Raw genomic sequence first — 10,000 nt, 5'->3', positions numbered from 1 at the left:
AATGAAACTACAAGCAACCGCGACGATCAATCGATCGACGACGGGCGGCATCGATGATCAGCATGAAGGAAGTGATCGCGCATCGCGGATGCACACCGGTAGATTGCGCGATTGCGCCGAATTGAGTTGAGCGACGAGGTCTATTCTTAGAAACAACGAAATCAACTTCAAGAGCCGGCCGGCCGGTAGGCCAGTGAGCCTGCCGAATGGGTTGGGGCTTCGCGTATATGCACGCCACAGCCGGTTGGCGTTAGTTTTTCGGTGGGAGCACGGCCGGCCACAAGAAACGCATCACTGCCGACGACGACGACGGCGACGGCGACGTCGACGGTGGTACGATTTATTGCAGCACGTTTAAACATACGGCAGGCGGTGGCAGGGGTTGGTTCTCAAAAATAGAAAACCCACATCCTCCATCCCATTTCCATCCTTTCCTCCTACGCCTGCTACGGGAGGAGGTTTTGGTTTTGTTTGGCATTGGCTGCGCGTAATCATGGGGCATAAAGTAGGCAGGATCCGGTCGGACCGAAACGCACGACCTGTCCTCTGCTCGTGCTCATTATAAAGTCAATTTGCTTTGCTCCATTTCGAACGGAAAAACCGTCGTCAAATGTGTTGCGTAGAAGGGGCAAATGGAGATAAATGATCATCCTGCTGGTTTACGCTGTCCAGCATCATGTTGCATTCATATCATTTCGTCATTCTCTTTCGCTCGAATACGCGAATCGCAAACATCCGAGGCCTAGTTGGTAGTGAATGTGGTTAGTATTTGAGGGAAGCGGATGCTTCGGATGCTTGGCGTGCCGATTAGGCCACGCGGCAATGACTGAGTTGTGGCACACGCCAAGAAATTCCACCTTGCCATCAGTGGCATCATCAGTTGTCTTGCAGCTTGTACTTTGTTGTTCGTACATCGTAGGTCAAGCCGGGGGCAAGGGAAGAGTAAGTCCTTGCCCCTCATGGCAACACCGACAAGAGCTGGTGCGGTGTAACGGAAGTGTGAGCGAATAGCTTCTTATCTGCTCTAAGCGACCACGGAAGTAGCGCATCGCATTGACCATGATCGATATACCACCCAGTCTGCCGTCAGCCAGTCAGTGCACCGATGCCAAGGTCCTGCACCGCGTGCACTACACTGAACCCGAAGTCGCAGATCTGGAGCAAAGAAGGAGAACGAGGAAGCGAACGTAAACACGCGGTGTGCGACTGGCGGTGAACCAGACCACCTATCGATGCGGCACCCTTGAGCTGCCAAAGGACTGCGACCGCGAGTGTTTTTGTTTGTCCTACTCCTCCTCCCCCTTCACTAATGATCTGGGGGGCATTGTAGCGTCCAGGGTCTTACATTGTTCACGTGGGACTCAGGAGCTGGCCTCATTTTTTTCGACTTCTTCTTAGCCAGGAGGACGATTCTGTTGCGATCTGTCATGTGGTAGCAAACGTAGTATGCGGTGAGAGCGTAGTATGCGGTGGCTGTAGCTAAACAAGTATCATCAGCGTAACGCTTTTTTCCCACAGAAGACGCATGTAACAAACCGGTGATTGTTGGGAAAATTTTGAAAATAGTTTTTCCGGCATTTTCCTAAACCCACGCGCAGTGGCCAGAACATGGCCTGTCATGTCACGTTTCCATTATCCTCCTTCATCGACGAACAGTCTGCAGCAGCAGCTGGTCCAGCAGTCGTCCATGTCCATGTTACTTTTTCTCTCTGTTTCGGGTAAATGATCTGCTTCTGGTGAAAACCTCCCTCCCCGCATCATCACACCGCGTTGGAGCACACGCGGGAAAAACCCATTAAACGATCGCGCGAGATCGGTTTCGAATGATGCGCAATGGCTACCGGACGGGGGCAGGGGACGTAACGAGAAAAACAAAAACCGAAAAACCGACCTGAGTCTCCGGCTGGCCTCAACACCTCCATCGTCGCTTCACGCACCAGAAGCATTGACAGTGAAACTGACCGTTCCGTTTACGCGCCAACACCCCCCGGGGGAGAGGACCAGCAGCAGCAGAAGCAGCAGAAGCAGCGGTCTCTTGAAGTAAACGGTATTTATAAATGGTGACGTTGGTGGACGGTGACAGAGTGTGTACGGGCCAGCCATCGGTCAAGGAAGAAACGGGACAATAAAGCCACATCTGCGCCCCGCTGGGACGATCGTGGGAAACACGATCGGACGTGGCAGACGTCATCGTCAACCGTCGTCGTCGTCGCAGCAGTTGGTCAATGATCTGCTTCTGATCTTGTCCTCCACCCACCCCCTGTTTCTGGTGCTGTTTTTACTTTCCTTCGTAAACCACAGACTATCGCGACACCGCGTCTTCGCGATGATCGATTGCAGCTGCCACCGTGTTAAACCCATGTTACTAGTGGAGAGAGAGAGAGAGAGAGAGAGAGAGAGAGAGAGAGAGAGAGAGGAGATTGTAACAGTTGTTCGCAGAAGTCGGGGATGGCGCTCTGTTTGTTGTTTCTGAGTGGAATCTTTCCTCCGAATCCGAACGCGATGCGGACGCGTTCGTGGCAGACAGACCGACGACGTTGTCGGCGTAGTAAACGGTTCTCGAGGTCTGGCGGCGGCGGTTATGGTGGGACGGGTAAAAACATGAGTTTACTTGCTGTATTGAGGCACTACCATTCGGTAGTTAGTTGTAGATAGACATTTTTCGGGGTATTTATTGAGTATTGGAAGTAATATGATTTAAGTTTATATTCATTTAAATGATGCTGAAGTAATTCGGCAAAGATGGCTGGACCAGAACCGTATAAATGTTTAATCAATTCCCATTATCATTAGAATTTGTAAGCAAGAATACTAGTAACTATGTACATAACGATAAATTTAATGAAGTTTTAGCTTAAAGGTGTAGTTAAGGTTAACCGCGATTTTCTCTGACAAGTCAACTCCTTTCAATCCATGGCACATCAACCAAGTGGTTTCACCTTAAAAAATTTAGTTTAATTTCGTGCATCTCACAAACTGTTAGTGCACATGCGGTGCCCAAAAAAGGGCAAGAGTTACGGCGACAATGTAACAACTCTGTGTTCGTCAAACCATTCTCGTTCGACCGCACTCGTCGTAGCGGTTTGTGCTCCCTGGACCATCAGCAGCAGCTACACTGCAAGACACACAATACACAAAGCGGACATAATTGTTGTTGTTGGGCGGATCTCGAAAGGGGGACGGATGTTCGCGCCAAAAGTTTTGCGTCCAACTGTTCACTCGGACCACGGCGAGTCCGAAATTGTTGCCACTACTATCGCTCACTGCAGAATGCCAAATTGAATTTCTATCTTTCCGTGGCACCACGTTTCACGTGTTCCACGATGGACAGACAAAACTCACCAAACAGCACACCACAGGCCACACTCTCCCCCCTCTCTCTCTCTCGGGCGAGGTCGTGTTGAAAGTTGAAGAAAATTGCGCCAACCAAGGTAGAAAGGTTGGCTGATGATTGATGCTTGCTCGTGAACGTCGTCGTCGTCATCACAGTAGCGCAGTCCGTTCGCCGCTGGATTGAAGTCGATCTCGTGGCGCCATCCTTCTATACCAGGCGATGGTCGATTGGATAACGACAAACTTCTCTGTCTCTATTAAACCGCCCATCACCGCGTCCAGACCGATTGTTGCTGGTGGTAATTAAAAGTTTTTAGTTTAAATTTTACATCACCATCGCGCCGAAAATGGTCCGTTTCCATCTACAACCGGGGCACTAGCGGCACCAGTACAATGGTCATCTCGCACTCTATCTCTTCCTCGCTCTCTCCCTCTTTTGCTCGAACTATCTGCTGCCACCCAATTGGTCATGCGACAATGTTGGGAAATTAATTAATTCTTCTCCTTTGGCGCATCGGCGAGATGGTAGTGTCTGCGAAGGGCACCTTAGGGTCCTGGAGTCGAATGCCGTTTCTGGCTTCGTTAGCCGTTAGCCAACGTTTAGCACTTGGCTTTGGTATTGGGCCCGGCTAGGACACTGCGCGAAAGTTTCACCAAGAAGCCACTTTCCGAATTCTAGGCGACTTCTTCTCTTTGCTAAGGAATGCGACCGCTGCGCTAGTCCACCGAGCTCTGCTTGGGAGGCCGGACAGCTCTAATGCTCGAACTTTAAACTTTGGCAATTAATGAGGCTTACAAATCGGTAGAATGGCTTTTACGGCAAATCCTCCAGGGCTAACGGCACGGAACTGTGAGCTAATTTCGGGATTAATTCGTTTGGTCTGAGGTGGAATCCGTGCTGAATGGCGTCGATGTGATTCTATGCAAGGATACGTTCAACAGGATTAATGAACGAACGAAAACGAACTAAATTGTACACAAAGAGTCCGTCTTCCATGATTTGCGATCGATGTCCAATGGTTAGTGTGAGTAGCTCCAAGCAATCCAAGCAATCCGAACAATCGAAGCTACTAATGCTTGCTTCGTCTGGCACACCTTGGCCACTCTCTCTCTCTCTCTAGAGAGCTCTCACGCGGTAACCACCACGTGCTACTAGATATCCGTTTATCATATTTTGCACAAACTCTAGAACATGATCGTACACGTGAGCTCTCTCTCTCTCATGCGGCCTCATCTGTCTCACTTGTCCACTTGATTCAATTCCAATCCCATTTAATAAACAATTTAATTGAACTCATTTTGAGCAGCTTTATGCTTTCCCATTGATTTTTTGTTGCCACTTCGGTGCTGCAGCCAGTGCGCGAGTCTATATTTGTCGTTCTGGTGTCCTGCCTGTGTGCAATGGCTACAAAGTATTGCAAGAGCACCAGGGTCTGGCATCGGGTGCATTGGTTGGAAATATGAAAATTAAACACCCATTCTGGCACCGATGCGATGTGCGTTTGTCGTCGTTCCGTGCTGGTCCATTTGCTGGGCACTCGGGAGGGGGCTGAGATACCAGGCGGCGGCACGTGTCCATTAGCCGTGATGTTACGCTGGCTGGCAGGCTGCGCTGGCCAGCCGCATAACAAACGAATGGTGCAAAACTAATAATGATAATATGGTTGCTGATGCCGCTGCTGCTGCATCAAGCAAGCACGCTCTCGCTCGCTCGGCCATCGGCATCGAAATTTCCACATAATGGCGAGAAAATGAGGGAAAATCGAAGAAACGATGTGGTGGCCAAACGACTGGCAGGCTTTACGGTCTCGGTGCGATGCTAAGCATCGGAATGCGTCCGAACCCTGAGTCACCGCAATCGGGTGTTTGGCGTGTGCATGCAGGTGTCAATGAACCGGTGTGCATATGTATGTTGCATCCTGAATGTTTGCTGGACCAGGACCTGGAGCACGGGTTGTTCGAAGTTTCGAGGCGAAATTCGACATTAATTGATCTGGAATGTCTGGAAGGAATAGGAGAACCGTGGAAGCTATTAGGCGAGAGGTGAGATCAACTATTTGTGTCTATGTTTACCTCGGTAGACACGATATCGAAGCTCACACCTGCTGGAGACACATACACACGTTTTGCTAGGCCAGACATAAACTGTCCCGGCCGGTAATCAAATATCAATTTAGATGATTAATTTATGGAGAACCTAGAGGTGCAAAAAAAAAAACCAGGACACCGGTCAATGGCTCCGTGCTGCAGCATCACCTGCATCACTCGCGTGGCTGCTCGGTGCTTTGTTTGGTTTGCTCGCGCGTTGTTCGATGCATTAAAAATGTGTTTTTTGTTGTTGCTGGGCGCATACACAGGTGACAGGCTTCACGGAGTGCGTCAGTGTGTCCTGTATTTGAAACTATGCGCCATCGAAAAAGGGACGAACGTGGTTCTAAACGGTTGTCAAATCTGTTACGGTTTCAGGCTGCTGTCTCCTTTGATCGGGGTCAGACAGGTCTGAGTAGGCTGTGTCCGATGTTTGCTCTGTTGCGAACGAAAATCCACCATGACCTGCTGGGTTTTGGTAAATAACGAGAGTTTTATGATGATGATGGTCGATGGTGACTGAGATGGAAAATGCGTGCTAGAACCATGAACGATAAAGAACAACCCCAAAGCAATACTTTACACGGTTTAGTACACTCAACTTTTAATTTTGTGACGATGGTGGTGATGATTATCCGATAATCGATCATCTCTTCTTATGATGCTAATCATCTTCATCCACTTTTTCACCACCAGTCGGTGACAAAATGCCCGGAGAATCGGACAGGCACAATCAATGGTTTCACATTAATCTAAATCAGCAGTCGAATGGTGAAGCGACGGTGAACCTGCTGGACCTGAATACCCACCGATTAGAAAGATTAATAATTTTCCAGATGAAAAATGTCCTGCCACACCACACTGTCCGCGCTTGCAGAAAGGGCTGCAAACCGGTGGAGCAAATGTCCTCGATTTACAGATAATCTGGCGTCGAATGTCTCCAAGCACCGCGCCACAGGGAATGCGACGCCAAGGCATTCGATCTCGGATTCCAATTTTCCAAGCCCTCGCCCACGGCTACGATCCTGGCGGTTCCTGAAAGGCGGTGCTACAACGTTTACTCGTCCCACCATAACCTGGGCCCGCTGGCAGGGCGAGGACGACGACGACGGACGACGGTCTGCAAAACGGTTCCTCACCTTCTGCGCTCCGTCGGCTGGAATGGATTGCTCGAAATTAAATGGAATGAAGTCAGATTTCCCCGAGGATTGTGATTTAGATAATTAGTACCTTTCGAAGTGGCACAACGGGGAGACCTTCCACCGAGCAGCCGGAGAGGATTAAGCTCCAAGCTTCTTGCACTGCACCCCAGTGCCTAGAGGGATCCGTTTTAATCGAATTTTATTCAAAATCTATACCAGCACAAGTCAAACTTTCCTTTCGCCAAAGGTGCACATACCACCATCAGAAGCAGCAGCGATGGCAGCGAGAATGCAGAATGCACAGTGGCAACGAACGGCTCTCGACGAAAATGTCATTTATCAACAAGTTTGTCTACGCGGGTGAGGATTTGTTGTTTCGCTTCTCTCCCTGTCTGGCTTCCCGTCTGCCTACCTGGCTATGTTGTGGCAGATGGTGTGTGCTTGTTTGTGCGCGGGTTCGCTTGCATTTCCGGTGAAGGTGAAGAGATTTTCCACGGATACCCCTGCCGGTTCCGGTGCACCCCTTAAGCTGGAAGACAGACAAATGAGTAACCATTTTCACCTGTCGGAATGAGTTTGGGGTAAGATGCTTATGTTACTCGGGAAGCTTGTGAATGGATAGGGACCACTGCCGGGAAATCCGGAACCCGGAAAAATCGTTCGGCGACGTGTCGGTATGCAAGGTGTTGAATCATGATAAAAATGAACTGATAGAACTTTAAACCTTTTTTAAAATGAAAGCTCCACATTTCCGCTCGTTTTTTGAAACATAAAAACATGTTAAATCGGTTAGAATTTTAGTATGTTAAATAGTCTTTTCTACTGCATGAAACAGACAGCAGCAGCAGTCGTTACTGTAGTTGATTTTTATGTTTTAGAAATAGTCATTAGTTTGGCTGCATTTTTACTAATCCTTCCGGCAATCGCTTTTCCGCAATCCGTGCACAACCTCTCGCAGCAACATAAAGTTGCCGTTGCTTCTCGACCCAATCGAGCATGTCGGGAGCCACAACATGGACAGGAAGGGAGAGGAGTGCAGTTATGAAAGCAAGCGAACATAACCAATTAATGAAGCTGTGAAACGTGATACGATTGCAATGTTTTCCCCTTTCCTTAGGCGGCGGGCCAGGGATGGTTGCTCACGTTATTTCTGTCGAACACGTCACGTGACTTCCTCTCTACATTCCTTTTCTTGTAGAAGGTAGGTGGCCGGATAATACGCACTACAGCAAACATGGCGCATAGCCCTGTAAAAAGACCGTACTGAGGTGTCTCTCCGCTGGAAGGTTAAGAAAGAGCTTTCGGTAGCATTAAAACGCTGTTCTTCGCTCTTTATTAAATTCGTTCGATCGAATATGGTGCGCCAGTTTATATTTCACTTTCTAAAATCCTCTTTAAAAGATCTTCGAAAGAGGGGAATGGGTATGTCTAGGAGTCTGGGGCGGTCAGCAAACGTTCGATCGTAATTATGAAGTTGTCCTGAATGGATTCTGCCAGCGATACACTCCAATGGAATTATAAGAAAGGCAGATACTGCAATACACGGCGCAGGTTACTACATCGATACTGATTGCAAGTAACGCTGACTTTTTACATTCACGGCTCGGCACATTGTCTTTACCTTTTGTCTTTGGTATTTTCATCAAGGATTTCCCCGTGCCCCGAACACTAAAGATAGGAAAGTGTTCCGTCTTTCTACGGTTACGGTGCGAGGATTGCTGACTTGCCGGTTTGGAGGCAGAAGAATTTCACACCCCACCGTCCCGGTCCCTTGTGCTTAACGGGAGAAATATGTTCACCGTCCACTTTTGACCAACGCGTTGGTCCCGCCTAGCTGGACTAATAACCGGGCGACGGGTATGCCGTCGTCGTCGTCATCGTCGTCGAGGTGTCGAGGTCGAGTGGCACAAACCGGTGTTGTGTCGCATGTTGGCGAGATTTTTCGATTGTTATGCCGCTACGTGTCCGGAATGTTGCGAGCGACTTTGACACTCCTCCCTCCTCATCCTCATGCAGCAACATGCACCCTTCCGGATCCCCTGCCTGCTGGGTGCCAAAACTTTCCCGTCATCAAGGAAAACCCGGGAGAAAAAAACAACGAGGAAATCCTTCAAAAAATACAGGCCGCATTCCAGCCAAAGCGGACCGAGAGAAAAGGAGAGAGCGGGAGTGAGGTTTGAGTGAAGTTTGGCCTCGTGCACACGTTGGCTTTCCGCGCCGTTCCGTGCTCCAGAGCAGCTGCCTGCTTCTGCTGCTGCTGCTGCTGCTGCATTACGTATTCGTCTTCGCGCTGTTCCATGCGCCGAAAAGTCAAAAGTTTCGATTTATTGTTTTGATTGTTTGCCCACCCCCTCTCACCCATCAGCGGGCGGGCAGCGGTCCCTTCGCTCCCACATCAAGGTGCGCGCATATCTGAATATTTTGGCTGGCTGGAATCAGCATTTTAAAAGGGTCGACGCCATTGGCAAACGGAAAAACATATTTTTACCTCTTTTTTTTGTGCTTTGGTTTTGCATCGGTCTGCTATGCAGCAATGCATGGGATCCTGCAGCCGTGCAGCGAATGCACCGCCACCGTGATCGTCGTCGTCGTCGTTGTTGGTGAGGTGGACAGGGCCGCCTTGGATTTAGACCCTCCGCGGGTCCTACAAACAGCAAGCCGCCGTTGGCCGTCAATTCTGTCAGTTCGACAACATTTTTAGCGCCGATTGGGCGCCTCTTTGAGGAGTTTTTTTTACTCTTTCCCGTTGTTTTGCACGTCCATGTCTTTTGAGTTTTTGAGTCGAGTATAGGGTCGAGCCTCGTACATGAATTAGAGGTTGTTATTTTTCAATTTTTAACTTCTTTTTCTCTGTTAATGCGTAATGAACATGTTTGGAAGACCTTTTCTGGATGGAATCAGGTGCAACCCGATATCTGAGGTAGTGATGTCGAATAAATTCCAGTCTAGATTCCAAATTTTCAGTTGTGATTTCATCTTCCAAATTATGAATCACACCTCATAAGGGGAAGGTTAAAAAAATTGGGACACCACACATTGAACCGTAAATATCGGAAAAAAACAAAAACCCCAACAAAAATCCGTCAAACAATCGACAGCCGGCATTGGCAAGCCCAGCAACCAGCGCCAGAAGCGTACCTGGTGTGCTGGTGCTGCGGATGTGTCAATTAGATCGCAATGCAGAACAAAATGTACAATCCATGTGCAAAGGCACAGCAGACACACATCCTGCGCGTGCACCATTGCTGTCGATTTTTCGGATATGCACTCGATATCAATAGTGGTCAATAACAGGAGCACTGCCAGCGCACTACTAAAAGTCAACAAATCAGTTTCAAATGCGGGGTGATCGAGAGGTGCAATGGAAAAAAACAAACAAACGAATGAACAAAAAAACTGTCAAATACTAGATCCAACAGCAGTATAAGAATTCCATG

Source organism: Anopheles aquasalis, chromosome 3, assembly GCF_943734665.1.
Source record: "Anopheles aquasalis chromosome 3, idAnoAquaMG_Q_19, whole genome shotgun sequence".
Lineage (NCBI taxonomy): Eukaryota > Metazoa > Arthropoda > Insecta > Diptera > Culicidae > Anopheles > Anopheles aquasalis.
Note: the sequence above shows the minus strand (reverse complement) of the source record.